The following is a 15,145-nucleotide window of genomic DNA, read 5'->3' as shown; positions in this document are numbered from 1 at the left end:
CATACTGTTTTCCATAGCGAAGGTACCAAGTTGCAGTCACATCAGCAATGTATGAGGGTTCCTTTTTCTCCACATCCTCTCCAACACTTGTTATTACTTGTCCTGTTGATAACAGCTATTCTAACAGGTGTGAGATGGTATTTATCTCATTGTGGTTTTGATTTGCATTTCCCTAATAGCTAGCGATGTTGAGCATCTTTTTATATGTTTGTTGACCTTTTGTATATCTTCTCGGGAGAAGTGTCTGTTCAGGTCCTCTGCCATTTTTTAATGGGGTCATTTGTTTTTTGTTGTTGTCGTTGTCGTTATTAAATTGTATGAGTTATTTGTATAATTTGGATATTAGGCCCTTATCAGAAGTACTGCTTGAAAATATATTTTCCTATTTGGATGATTGTCTCTTAATCTTGTTGATGCTTTCTTTTGCTGTGCAGAAACTTTTTAGTTTGTTGTAGTTCCATTCATTTATTTTTGCTCTTACTTCCCTTGCCTTTGAGGTCAAATTCACAAGATCCTTTTTAAGTTCAAGATCCTTGAGTATCGTTCCTATGTTTTCTTCTATGCAATTTATTGTTTCTTGTCTTATATTCAGGCCCTTAATCCATTTTGAGTTAATTTTGGTGTGTGGTGATAGACAACAGTTTAATTTCATTCTTTTGTAGGCAGATGTCTGTCCAGTGTCCCCAGCACCATTTATTGAAGAGGCTTTCCTTTCTCCATTGTACGTTTTTGGCTCTATTGTCAAAAATGGTTTTCACATATATATATGGGTTTACTTCTGGACTCTCATTTCTGTTCCACTGGTCCACGTGTTTTTATGCCAATACCATGCCATTTTGATTACTGTTGCTTTGTAGTATAATTTGAAGTTGGGCAGAGTAATTCCTCCAATCCTGTTCTTTTTGCTCAGAATAGTTTTCTCAATTTGGGGACTTTTGCACTTCTATACAAATGTGATGATTTTTCTGTTCTATTTCTTTAAAGAATGCCAATTGGATTTTGACTGGAATTGTATTAAATCTGTATAACACTTTACGTAATAAGGTCATTTTACCTATGATGATTCTTCCAATCCAAGAACACAGAATATCTTTCCATTTCTTTGTATCTTCTTCAATTTCTTTTATTGGAGTCTTATCATTTTCAGCACATAGGTCATCACATATTTCGTTAAGTTTATTCTTTTTGTTGTAATTTCAAAAGGAATTATTTTTTCCAATTATTTTTCTAACAATTTACTATTAGAGTATAAGAACACGATGGATTTTTGAACATTGATTTTGTATCCATAAACTTTACTGTATGTGCTACTTGTTTCTAATAATATTCTTGTGGAGTCTTTAGGGTTTTCTATGTAGAGAATAATGTTGTCCACAAATAGTGACAATTGGACTTCTTCATTTACTTTTTGGATGCCTTTCATATCTTTCTCTTGCCTGATTGCACTCGCTAGGACTTCCAATGTTATATTGAATAACAGTGGTGATAATGGACAGCCTTGTCTTGTTCATGATCTTAGAGGAAATGTTTTTACCTTTTCACCATTCAGTATAATCTTGGCTGATGTTTTATTGTATATGGCCTTTATTATGTTAAGGTACTTTCTTTCTATACTGATTTTGTTAAGAGTTTTGATCATAAATAGATGCTATATATTGTCAAAGGCTTCTTCTGCATTAGTTGATATAATCATATGATTCTTATTTTTTCATTTGTTTATGTGATATATCACACTCATCGATTGTATATGTTAAACCTTCCCTGTGCCCCTGAGGTAAAACACACTTGATCATGGTGTATACTACTTTTAGTATGTCACTGTATTTGGTTCACTAGTATCTTATTTAGGATTTTTGCATCTATGTTATGAGAGGTATTGGACTGTAGTTTTCTTTTTGTGTGTGTTATATTTACCAGATTTTGGAATCAGAGTAATATTGATCTCATAAAATGAATTGGGAAGCATTGCTTCCTCTTCATTTTTTGGAAGACTTTGAGAAGAATAGGTTTTAAGTCTTCTTCGAATGTTTGGTAGAATTCACTGGTGAAGCTATCTGGTCATGGACTTTTAGTTTTCGGTAGGTTTTTGATGATTGTTTCAATTTCCATACTGCTGATCGATCTATTTAGATTTTCCAGATCTTGATTCAGTCTAGGAAGGCTGTACTTTCTAAGTACTTGTCCAATTCTTCTAAGTTATTAAATTTTGTATTATATAGTTTTTCATAGTATTCTATGATGTTTTGTATTTCTGCAGCGTCTGTCATAATTTCTCCTCTTTCATCCCTGATTTTGTTTATTTGTGTCTTTTCTGTTTTTGTTTGTTTGTTTGTTTGTTTGTTTGTTTGTTTTATGAGCCAGGGGTTCGTCAATTTTATTAACCTTCTCAAAGAACCAACTCTTTGCTGAATTTATTTTATCTATGTTTTTTTGTTTTCACTTTAATTTAATTCTGCTCTAATATTGATTATTTCTTTCCTTCTATTGACTTTCAGTTTTATTAGTTTTTCCTTTTCTAGTTTTTTAAGTTGAAGTGTTAGGTTGTTTATTTGGGCTTGTTCTTGTTTTCAGAGATAGGCCTGTAATGATATGAACTTTCCTCTTGAACTAATCTTGCCTTGTCCCAAAAGTTTTTATATGTTATACTATTCTCATTCATTTCTACATATCTCTTAATCTCTCTTTTTATTTCTTCTCTGACCAAGGCATTCTTCGGTGGCATGTTGTTTAATCTCCGTGTATTCGTGGTTCTTCTGCTTTCTTTTTACAGTGTTCTTCAGGTTCAATGCATTATGATCAGAGAATATGAGTAGTATGATTTCAAACTTCATATTAGTTGAGGCTCTCTCTGTATTGAGTATATGGTCAACCTTTGTGAATGTTTCATGTGCACTAGAGAAGAGTGTATAATCAGTTGTTTTGGAATGAAAGACTCTGTAAAAGTCAATTATGTACAATTGGTCTAATGTGTTATTTAAGAATGATATTTCCTTATGGATTTTCTGTTTAGATGATCTCTCCATATCCAACAGTGGGGTATTTAGGTACCCTACTCCAATAGTGTTTTGGTCTGTTTCTCCATTTGGTTCTGTTAGTAACTGCTTTATATATTTTGGGTCTCCCTGATTAAGAGCATAGATATTAATAAGTGCTATGTCTTCTCAGTGTACATCTTCCTTTATCATTATGAAGTGCCCCTCAGTATCTTTCTTTACATTTTTTTTTATTTCAAAGTCTAGTTTGTCCAATATTAATATTGCTATTCCTGCTTTTCTCTGAATGCCATTTGCTTGAAATATCACTTTCCACTCTTTTGCTTCGAGTCTATATTTTTCTTTGGAACTAAGATGTGTCTCCTGGATGCAGCATATGGCTAGGTTTTGTTTTTTATCTGATCTGCAATTCTATGCCTTTTTATTGGTGAGTTCATTCCATTTACATTTAAGGTGATTATTGAAATATTAGGTTTTCCTGTAGTGGTTTTATCTTTTGTTTTCTTGTAGCTCGGTGTTTTCATTGCTTCCTTGTTTTCGTATTTATGTTTGTTTGTTCGTTTGTTTGTTTGTTTGTTTGTTTTGATTGGGTTTTGTGTTTTTTCCCTCTGGTCTTTCTTGTTTTATGTTATATACTTCAGTTCTGAATCTTTAGCATGTGATTACCATTACGAATATGTAGCAGATAATTATATATATAGTAGTACATTTTCTTCTGCATGTGCCTTATCTCCATTCCCCTTTGCAATTTTGGATTTTTGAATCTTCCCTTTTTCTGTCATTGTTATCTCAATTTGTCCCTGAACATATGTATGCTGAACATTTATTACCATCTTGCTATAGCAAATCTCTTCTTATTGTTTAAGCTTTAATGCCCCATTCTTAATAAGGGTTGCACTCCTTTGTTTTTAGTTGCCTGTTAGTCGCCTTACTCATAGTTTTGTATTTTTTTGTCATTTTGTTTCAGATGAACTAATCCTTTTCATTATTTCCTGTAATGCAGGCCTCATCGTAGAGAATTCTCTCAATTTTTGTATGTCTGGAAAGGCTTTCATTTCTCCTTCATAACTAAAAGAGAGCTTTCCTGGATACATTATTCTTGCCTCTTAGTTTCTTTCATTTAATAGTTTGAATATTTGACTCCACTCCTTTCTGGCTTGTAGGGTTGTGCTAAGGAGTCCGATGATCATCTAATGGATTTTCCTTTAAAGGTCACCATCTTCTTTTCCCTGGCTGCTCTGAAAATTCTTTCTTTGTCATTGATTTTTGATAACTTTAATGTAATATGCTTTGGAGAAGGCCTTTTTGGGTTAAGATAATTGGGTGTTCTGTTGACTTTTTGAATTTCAAATTTCAGTTCATTCCTTATATTTGGGGAATTCTCATCAACTGTTTTTTCTGAAAATGCTTTTTAAGCCCTCTTTTTCATTGCCTTCAATAAAGCTCAATATTCTTATGCTTTCTTTCCTGATGGTATCAGCTAGTTCTTGTATTTCTCTTTCATTATTTTTCATTCTTTGGTTTCCCTCTTCTTTCTTCTGATTTACTTCTAGATTTCTATCTTCAATATCACTGATACTTTCCTCCACTTTTCGACTCTATTTCTCCAGTTGCTATTTCATTTTTCATCTCTTGTAGAGTGTTCTTTATTTCCATAAGTTCTATTTGGTTCTTTTTAAAGGTTTCAATCTCCATGCTAAAAAACTCATTCTGCTGATCTAGTTGTTTTTTCAATTCCTGGAATTGTTGATATGAATTATTTTGGATCTCATTGAGTTTTTTTCAGAATTACTGTCCTGAATTCTCTGTCATTTAATTCACATATTTTTTTATGTCTTTAAGGTTATTTTCTGAAGACTTTTCTCTTTCTCTCTGAGTTGCAGTATCATCTTGGATGTTCAAGGTTTTTAATGGACTATTTCTTTGCCTGGGCATTAATGGAAGTGTATTCTGCTTTTTTTTTCCCCCCCAGAAAGGATATTTATTATATAAAGGTCTCTCTTTTGTTTGTTGCTGAGACGGTGTTTTATCTTTTAGTTTCCAGAAGGTGCCATCGAAGCCTCTTTGATCCCTGCTTTATATGAAGTCTTAATAATGCCTTTTTTCTTATAAATATTCAATCATGCACTCTAACCTCAATCTCAGTCCCTGTCAGTGTTAGTGACAGTTTGATAGCATTTGCTCAGATTCCCCTAGGGTTCTGTGGTGTTTGGTCTTGGAGGATATGCGAGAGGTGCCGTGCAGGTTTGGTAATGGGGGTCGTGGCTCTTCCTCACATTTTGCAGCTGCCTCTGGTAATAATCAACTGTTGTTTTTCTGCTTTTCCTACTTTTCTAATTTCTGCCCTGATGCATGGGCACTGCCACTGGCCATGTGCAGCTCACAGGTATCCCAGGCAGGGCTGTTCAGAGAATCATCCTCACTCTCTTCCCTCCCCTTCTCCTGCAGAGAGCTGCAGCTGCGAGAAGCAGTTTCTTTTTTCTACCAGTCTACCGCCCAACTCTCAGTCATCTCACCTGTGGTAGTTCTTATGTGCGGATCCCTCAGATGAGCTTTTGTGAAGGTTGGATATTTTTTGTTGAGTTTTAGATATTCAGCTATTGTTGTTCCAAGGGGAGAGAACTGGGGACGTCTCTCACTCTGCTGTGTTTTTTAAGAAGTGTAATATAGTTTAAAAGCAGGGAGCACAATACCTCCAGTTTATTCTTTTTCAATGTTGTTTGGCTATTTGGGATCTTTTGTGGTTCCATAGAAATTTTAGGATTGCTCTATTTTTGTGAAAAATGCCATTGGAATTTTGATAAGGGTTTCATCCAATTTATAGATTGCTTTTGTTAATATGCACATTTTAACAATATTAATTCTGCCAATTCATGAGAATAGAAAATCTTTTTATTTGTGTCTTTTTAATTTTTTTCTCAATATCTTATAGTTTTTTGTGTACATGTCTTTCACTTCCTTGATTAAATTTATTCCTAGTTATTTTTTTTATGTAATTGTGAATGGAATTGCTTTTCTTAATATCTCTTTCTGATAGATTGTTGTTACTGTATAAAATACAACACATTTGTATATTGATTTTGTATTCTGTAACTTTACTAAATTTATTTATGAGTTCTAACATTTTTTGAACTTCTTATTGGTTTCATATATAATCATTTATGTCACATGTTAAGTTTGATTCAGTAAAAGCTATTGTCAAAATATATGAAAGTAACATCAACAATTAATTTTTTATAGAATTTGCATGGATGCATTGTCAGTAGTAGATTACATCAAAGATAATGGGAAAGATCCTGAGGATTTCATTGACTGATTAAACCAAAAAAATGAAATTTTAGAGAAGATGTTTTCTTCTTTCTCTCTCCTATACTTTCTATCCAAACATATACAAAATTTTTTGTATATACAGTGCTTTAATAGTAAGATTGAGTGTATATCCTAAGGAAAAAAAAAAGGTTTTGGAAAAATATTTGGTTTGCTTGAAAAATGATGATAGTGTGAATTCTGCTGATATGATATTTTTGGGGGAAGAAGTCAGAAATTGTAACTTCGGAGTTAATTGAAATTGTTCTGTGGTGAAAAAAAAATATGCAAACATGGAAGGGAGTTTTTTTAACCCTACAAAAATTCACATTCTTGTTTTATAACAAAAAATGAATCACTTATTCAACAAAATATTCTCTAATAGATCATTTCAAATGCATTAAGTATATTTTTCAGCCTTTTTTTTCTTTACAAATAATCAGTCTTTTTCCATCAGAGTAATATGTTAAATTGAAGTACATTAGACCTATTAAAACAATCATTTACAAAAATGTCCTTAAAATTAGTTTAAAATTTAAATAATTAGCCCCATGCTGAGATAACATTATATTTTCTTATATTGCATTCAGCTAATGGCTCATTATTATTGCAGGTATTTTTATTAGCTATTATATGCAAATTGACTGCTGAAGAATGCTTTATGTTTTTAATTATGTTTTAATAAAAAAGAAGACATTAATGTCTCCCCAGACTGTAAAGAAAAGTAGTAGTTCTAGGCTAACAATATAAATTTCTCATACTTCAGTCAATATGAACATTTAAATTATATATATACACAACCTCCTCTGAGATGACATATAAATACATGATACAAATGTAAATTAAAAAAATCCTTTTAAAAGAGCGGTGGTAGACAGGAAATTCTCAATATGGCACATGGATATTGAAACTAATTGGTTTTCTGCGGAAACTATTTTGTGGTAGTTAAATAAATTTTAGTCACTTAGAAATAGAGAACTAGGGGACCCTTTGCACCTAATTGCACCTTGTTACTAAATATTGAACCCTGCAAAAATAAGAGGGAAGAGCTAAGATTCTTTTTTGACACAGGTTAAACATAAGTGATGAATAAAACTAGTTGGACCACCTTCAATTTATGTACATTATATTAACAGCATTTCTAGAATCGCTGGCTATTTGTACTCCACCCCTGATATATTCTGTGCAGGAGAGGAAGGATAGCATAATAATCAACATTACCTAGTTTCAAAGTCCTATATGAGTTGAGGAAGTACCTTAAACCTCTGTGCCTCAGTTCTGCCATCTGTAATATAGGGCAAATGAAAGTGCCTATCTCATTAGATGGTATAGTAATTAAATGAGTTAGCATGCATAAAACAACTTGTATAGTGCCTGGAACTTCATGAACACCCAGCATTGTCAGTTGTTATTATCATTATACTCATGCCATAAACTAGATATCAACATAATTAATCACTGGTAGTGTTAACTCTGATAATTTGGTCAAGGTGATACCCACTAGGTTTCTTCTTTCTATATATTATCATTAAAGGCAAGTAACTAAGTTCAACCCATACTCAAGGTGGGGAGAATTAAGCTCCGCCTATTGGATGAGGGGATATCAAAAATTTTGTTAGCATAAACTAAAACCATTGTAGTAATTAATCAATATTTGGGAAGAGATACAGGGGGATCTACAAATATTCTTTTTCTCATTATTTCACCTACTAACTTAAGATTTATTCATGGATCTTGCCTGCAGCAATTATTGTGGTGTTCTAATGGTGATTTCTCATTCCCTTCCTTCTCTTTTCATATATTAATATAGATGGTTACCTTATTTTCTCATACCTATGTGTCTTTGATTATGTACTCACTCTGCCTGACCTCGTTCATCTTCCTGCCCTATTACTTTCTTAATGACGAATACCTCTTGTCTTTTATGACTCAGTATAAGAGTCACCTCTTTTAAGAAGCCTTCCTATCTCATTTCATATTCAAAGTAAAACTGTTACCTTCTTAATTCCCAAGGCCCTGCTATATGTAAGACTGACATATAGTTATTATTAAACTTTTACATTTTTAATTAAATTTATTGGGATGACATTGGTTAATAACATCATATAGATTTCAAGTGTACAATTCAATAATATATAATATGTGTATTGCATTGTGTGTGCACCACCCAAAGTTAAATTTCATTCTGTCATCATGTATTTGACCCCCTCTACTCCCATATCCCTCCCTCCTACCCCCTTCCCTTTGGAAACCACTAAACTATTGTCCATGTTCATGAGTCTATGCTTGTTTGTCATATTTCTTTGCTGCTTTCAGTCTTATATCTCGCATATGGAGTGAAATCATATGATTCACAACTTTTTCTGTCTGATTTATTTTACTTAATATGATAATCTCAAGATCAATTCATGTTGTCACTAATGGTAGTATTTCATATTTTCTTATGACTGAATAATACTCCATTGTATATATGTACTGCTTCTTTATCCAATCACTTATCAAAGGACACATTGGTTGTTTTCATGTCTTGGCCACTGTGAATAATGCCACTATGAGCATCAGGGTGCATTTACCTTTACAAATAAATGTGTTTGTTTGTTTGTTTGTTTGTTTTGTTTGTTCAATCTTTCGAGTAGATACCCAGAAGAGAGATTGCTGGGTAGTATAGTAATTCTATTTTTAATTTTTTGAGAAAACTCTACTTTTACTTTTGTGCTTTTCATAGTGGCTATGCCAATTCACATTCCCACCAGCAGTGTATAAATATTCCTTTTCCCTCACAATCTCTCCAATACTTGTTATTTTTATTCTTGATGGTAGCCATTCTAAGAGGTGTGAGGTGGTATCTCATTGTGATTTTGATTTGCATTTCTCTAATTACTAGTGAGGTCGAACATCTTTTCATATGTCTGTTGGCCATTTGTATGTCTTCTTGGGAGAAATATCTGTTCCGGTCCTCTGCCCATTTTTTAATTGATTATTTATTTATTTTGTTATTGTTGAGTTGTATGAATTCTTTGTATATTTTGGATATTAGGCTCTTGTTGGAGGTGCTTTCTAATATATTCTTTCATTCAGATGGTTGCTTTTCGTCTCGTTGATGGTTTCTTTTGCTGTGCAGAAGCATCTTAGTTCGATATAGTCCCATTCATTTACTTTTGCTTTGACTTCTCTTGACTTTGAGGTCAAATTTATAAAATCCACTCTAAATCTTAGGTGCATGAGTTTGATACCTATATTTTCTTCTATGCTATTATTGAACTTTTAAAAACGTCTCTTTTGCGATACTCTTTGAATTGTAGGAAATGTTTTTAATCACCTTTCTATCCCTAAGGGCACAGTACAAAATTTAGGACATTATAGACAAATTGGTAAATGCTTGTTAGATGAATGAATGCATGTTTGTTTTTAATTTGACCTTTAGTTTCTGAGACATTTATTCATAAACTAAACACTGACTTAAAAGGAACTTATCATATCAAAGAGCCCACCTTATTTTTTTCAGCTTTGTAAGATATACAGGAAGACCTTATACATTTTTCTTTTAATCTCCTATTCACCTTTACCTTGTCTCAATCCAATATTCTATTCTATCATATTCTACCTGAATACATTATTTCAGTCAGCAGACCATAATTGGTTACAGAAAGTGGAGGGCAGATAAGCTACTAATGAAGAAGCTCAAGAAGGAGTGAGCAGAGAGACAGGAGGAGTAACTGGAGAGAATAATGTTATGGAAGCCAAGGAATTTGACTAAGAAGGGACTTACACATCAGAGAGTTCAAAAAAAGGGTTAGAACAGAGGCACAACCATTAATTTAGCAACAAGGAAATTATTGGTAAGTTTTGCTAAAGCTATTTTAGTGCAACTATGGAGACAGAAGCCACAAATTCTAGATTGTTAATGTATGCTATTTAAAAGAGCTTGGCTATCAAGGAAAAAAAAAAAAAAGAATAAGAATGGAAGAGTAGGATTAAGCTTGAGTTAGATGCAGAATTAAAGGAGTACTTAATTTTGTCTTATTTTACTAAAACAAAGACTTGAGCACATATATGTTCTGAGGGAAATAAACCAAGAGATTAAGGATATCTAAAGAGCAGTGGGGAAGAATGAGATCTAGAGAATAGGTAAGACATAGGAACCAGTGGTGTTGAGAGAAACTCTAGGCCAATATTCCTTAAAGGCTCTGTCCCAATCATGACTATTTCTCAGGATGAGGAAGAAGAAGGAGAGATCAGCTTATTTTGTATTCACTCACTGGACTTCTATTCTTTTCCCTCTCTCATTTTAGAGAATGAATATATATAAGCACATGCACGTGTGTGTGTGTGTGTGCGCGCACACACACACACACACACACACACACACACTCTAGCGGAGGAAGGTTGTAAGGCCCAGCAAAGGCATGTATCACTCTTTTTGGCCATAAACCCATCTTTCAAAGGAAACATAATTTTGGCTTTGTGGTGTCTGACTTCTATCCCTGGTATGTCCCAGAGAATGGCTTAGCCTGGGAGAAACATGAAAATACCATATCTCCCTAAGTTGCCATTTAACATTTTTCTCTCACATAAAGTATGCAAGTTCATATAAAAAAGCGAGAAAATGTCTTCCATTTACTTAAACTATTCAGACTAGATTTGGAAAAGTATTTCAGATCAAGAAAAAGTATACTTTCTGGCTGTTCTTTCACTTAGAAGTTTGGCCTGCTGATCAGAGGCAGAGTATTTCACATCTTTTGTGTGCTAAACTAAATATTGTTTTATGACTCTATGGAATTAAGTTAGGACTGAAGTTTTGTGGCACATTTTTGTGGAAGAATATTTTTTATTCTGTTTTGTTCTTTTGGAGTCAAATTTAGTTTTCTTGTCATTTTTAAGGCATAAGTACACCTGGAGATAAGCAATTACTGAAAATGGCATACCACATGTAGACTATGGCATTACTTATACTCTGTTATACTTAAGGGTTTTTTTCTACAATAGGGAAAATCATACCCAAAGGATATTTAAAAACATGATTGCATCTGAAAAATAACATTGAATGTTTCTGTACTTAATTATCTTTAAATTGCTGATAATAATAGGTGTTCATTGTCTTGCTCCTTTTCTTTAGAAAGCTCCCTGCAATACTTTGCATTAAAATTGTCTGCCAAGTGGATTAAAAGTGTTTGAGTGAGAAATGAATTGATTGAGTGATTGCAATAGAGTAGATGGAAAAATGACCTAGGAGGAAGAGATCAAATGTTTCTTAAAAGGATTGAGGATCTTCTTTATTCTTTTGTTTTCATTATTTTGAGGCCAATTTAAAAATGTTAAAAAATCCAGGAGATGATTGAATAGTGTAACAAGCATCCAATGTACACCAGTCCCAGAATTAACAAAAGTTAACATTTTCTTCTTTGTGCCTCAGATATTTTGATATAAACCAATAGTAAATCACATATAAGATTAAAGGCCTCTTTGTCCTCATTTCCTTCCCTTTTTCAACTGCTTTGTAATTCACTGAAAAATACAGTTCACTTACTCATTCTGCTGCTGAATAGAACATAGGTTAATTCTACTTTTTGTTATTGAGAAAAATGGTGCTATGTGCATATTTCTGGTTGAACAAATGCTGAAGTTTCTACAGAATATATAACTGCAAGAATAATTTATGGATTTAGAAAATGGCAGTTTTTATTTATTTTTTGTGAGAGGGGGAATAGGCTCATACCTTAATGAGGTGACCAGTTCTTAACGGATGAGCTCCACGGTATATGCAACTCAAACTTGCTCCTCAGTCTGGAGGTTACTCACTCCATGTGGGATTTTTAATACTCTCACCCACTCCAAGCCACCCCAGCTTTCATTTCTAATAGATATTTTCAAATTGCTCTCTAAAACAGTTATTTCAATTTACAGTCCTGTCAATAGATTGTGAGAGAATTCATGTTTTCTCCCATCCTTCTCAACACTTTATTTATTTGTTTGTTTGTTTATATTTTTATTTTTTTAGGCGAAGCAACTCTCGGTTGACCTCACAAATTGCAAGGACCTTGTCAGCTTACAATCCCTTATTTTTTAAATTATTTTACTCCTACAGCACCTGGTCTTCCTAGGTGGTCTCCCATCCAAGTACTAACTAGGCCCGACCCTGCTTAGCTTCCGAGATCAGATGGGATCAGGCTTGTTCAGGGTAGCATGGTCGTAGACTACAACACTTTTTTTAATAGCCATTTTTTTTTTTTTTGCTTATTTGGTAGCTGAGAAATGAATCATATTTTACTACCATTTTAATTTCCATTTCTCTTATTTCTAGAGATTAATATTCTGTTTTACTTCTACTGGCCATTCAGGTTCTCTCTCATGCATTTTCTATTTATTGCATCTTTTGTCTGTTTTTCTGTTGTGCTGTTTGCCTTTGCTTAAGTTCATTTAAAATTTTGGATATTTCTAATTTGTCCTTTGTATATGTAGTAAATATATTTTCCAAGTCTGTTTTGAGTCCTTTAACAGCTTTCTGCATCTCTTTTTATATATAATTTATGTTTTGGTGTGGTCAATTTTTTTTCTTAATGAATTTTCTGTGTGCCGTCAAATAAAACTTGTTCTATCCTGAGATCTTAATGACAATTTCTTCTGTTGTTTTTTTTTTCCCCTTGTAGTTTTGAGTTTCCCCTTTTCAATTATTTTAAAATCCTTCTATTTTTTTCCCTACTAGGCAAAGCCAGTTGTTGAAACACCATTTTTTGAAACGTCCATCTTATTGGAAATACTGATTGGAAATACTGCTTTCAAGTTCTCATGTATATTTAAATTTGTATTTGTTCTCTATTCTGTTTCATTAATCTATGTCTGTTTCTGTACAAATAGCACATGCTTTAGTTACAAAAGCTCTATAAGAAGCATCAATATTTAGTCTCTTATTCCCTTCCTGCCCTAAATGACTTTTTGTTTGTTTGTTTGTTTTATTCAAAATGTCATAGGTACTCTTACAGCTTAGTTTTCCATATTAATTTTCCAATAATTTATTATAAACCATTTCCAAACATATAGGATATTTGAAAAGATTTTACTGTGAATTACTATTATCCATCATTTATATGCATCAATATTAACATTTCACTATCCTTGCTTTATCTCATATCTATAGATCTATTAATCCTTATGTCTATCCATAAATCCATCTTTTTTGCTTTTGGTGGCATTTAAAAATAAATTTCAGACATCAGTACTTCCTCCAAATATTTCAGTGTGAATATGATTAATTAACATTCAATATTTGTTTATAGTTTGTTTTTATTTTGATATAAAAATTTACATGAAATAAAATGCACAAGTTGTGTATATGCACATATTCAAAATTTTTACTAATTATACACTTGTAAAATTCACATTCTTATCAAGATAATAGAACATTGCTATTGCCCTATAATGTTTCCTTATGTCTTTTTCCAGTCAGTACCTACTCCCACCACTCCCAGAAGCAATCTGTTTTCTGAATTTCACACTTAGATTAGTTTTGCTTATTTTAGAATTTTATATAAATGAATCATACAGTATGTAGTCTTCTGTGTAAGGTTTGTTTCATTCAGCATAATGTTTTGATATTTATCCATGATCTTGTATGAAATATTAGTGCATTTATATTTTATAGCTGAGTAACATTCCATAGTATTAATATAAGTTTATTCATTCTTCTTTTGATAAACACCTAGGCTGTTCCCAATTTATGGCTATTATGAATTAGTTTTCTATGAACATTCTGTGAGTATATGCTTTTACCTCTCTTTAGTAAATATCTAGCAGTAGAATTTTAGATCACAAGATCGGTTCTATATTAATTTTAGAATACATTTCTTAAGTTCAACTTGAGCAATAGGTGGAATTACATTGAATTTTAGATTAATTTAGAGAGCATTAACAGCTTTATGATATTTGCTTTGCATACATTAATATTTATTAGCTGTCTCATTTTATAATATTTTATATTATTTTTGTCTTGCACAGTTTTGCTAATGTAGTTACAGATATGACAATATTGTGGAAATTATATATTTTTTCTATTATGCTATCTACTTTGTTCATAATTTGGATAAATTAAAAACTATTGATTTGTATAGATTGATAACATGTTCTACACTTGAAACATGTCTAGCCAAGCTGTGAGCCATCATAATAGTTCAAATTAGATGTAGATTATTTTAGGTTTTATATTTAGACATATGTTCTACAAAAAAGTAAAGTTTCTTCCTTCATCAATACAGATCTTTCAAATCCATATGCAGCTTTTTGCTTTTCTTATTACACTGCCTACAAATTCCAGTACTGTGAGAAATAGTTACAATAAAAGTAGGCAATTGTCTTAATATGAATTTCAATGGTACTTCTTATAATTGTATACCATTAGTGATGACATCTGCTATAAAAATTATTTTTGTTCGTTTTATTGAGGTGTAATTGATATATAACATATTAGTTTTATGTATACAACATAACTTTATATTTGTATATATTGCAAAATGATCACCACAATAAGTCTAGCTAATGTCCATCACTATACATAGTTATAATATTTTTTCTTGTAATGAAAACTTTTAAGATTTAATCTCTTAGCAACTTTCAAAACTGCAATACAGTATTATTTATTGACTACAGTCAACATGCTATATTACATTACATCTCTGTGACATTTATTTTATAACTAGAAGTTTTTATCTTCTGACCTTCACCCATTTCGTCCACTATCAATTCTCCACCTCTGGCAACCACCAATCTGTTCTCTGTATCTATAAGCTTGTTTTTTTGTTGTTGTTTGTCTGTTTGTTTTATTTTAGCTTCTACATATATGTGAGATAATATGG

At 32.2% G+C, this 15,145-nt stretch overlaps 1 pseudogene; it reads right to left on the bottom strand.

Moving 5' to 3' along the window:
• Positions 1 to 12,375: 12,375 nt before the first annotated feature.
• On the bottom strand, positions 12,376 to 12,494 carry LOC111740440 (annotated as a pseudogene).
• Between the last annotated feature and the right edge of the window lie 2,651 nt (positions 12,495 to 15,145).

Source organism: Pteropus vampyrus, unplaced genomic scaffold (assembly GCF_000151845.1).
Source record: "Pteropus vampyrus isolate Shadow unplaced genomic scaffold, Pvam_2.0 Scaffold63, whole genome shotgun sequence".
Taxonomy (NCBI): domain Eukaryota; kingdom Metazoa; phylum Chordata; class Mammalia; order Chiroptera; family Pteropodidae; genus Pteropus; species Pteropus vampyrus.
This window is presented reverse-complemented; position numbering and strand designations above follow the sequence as displayed.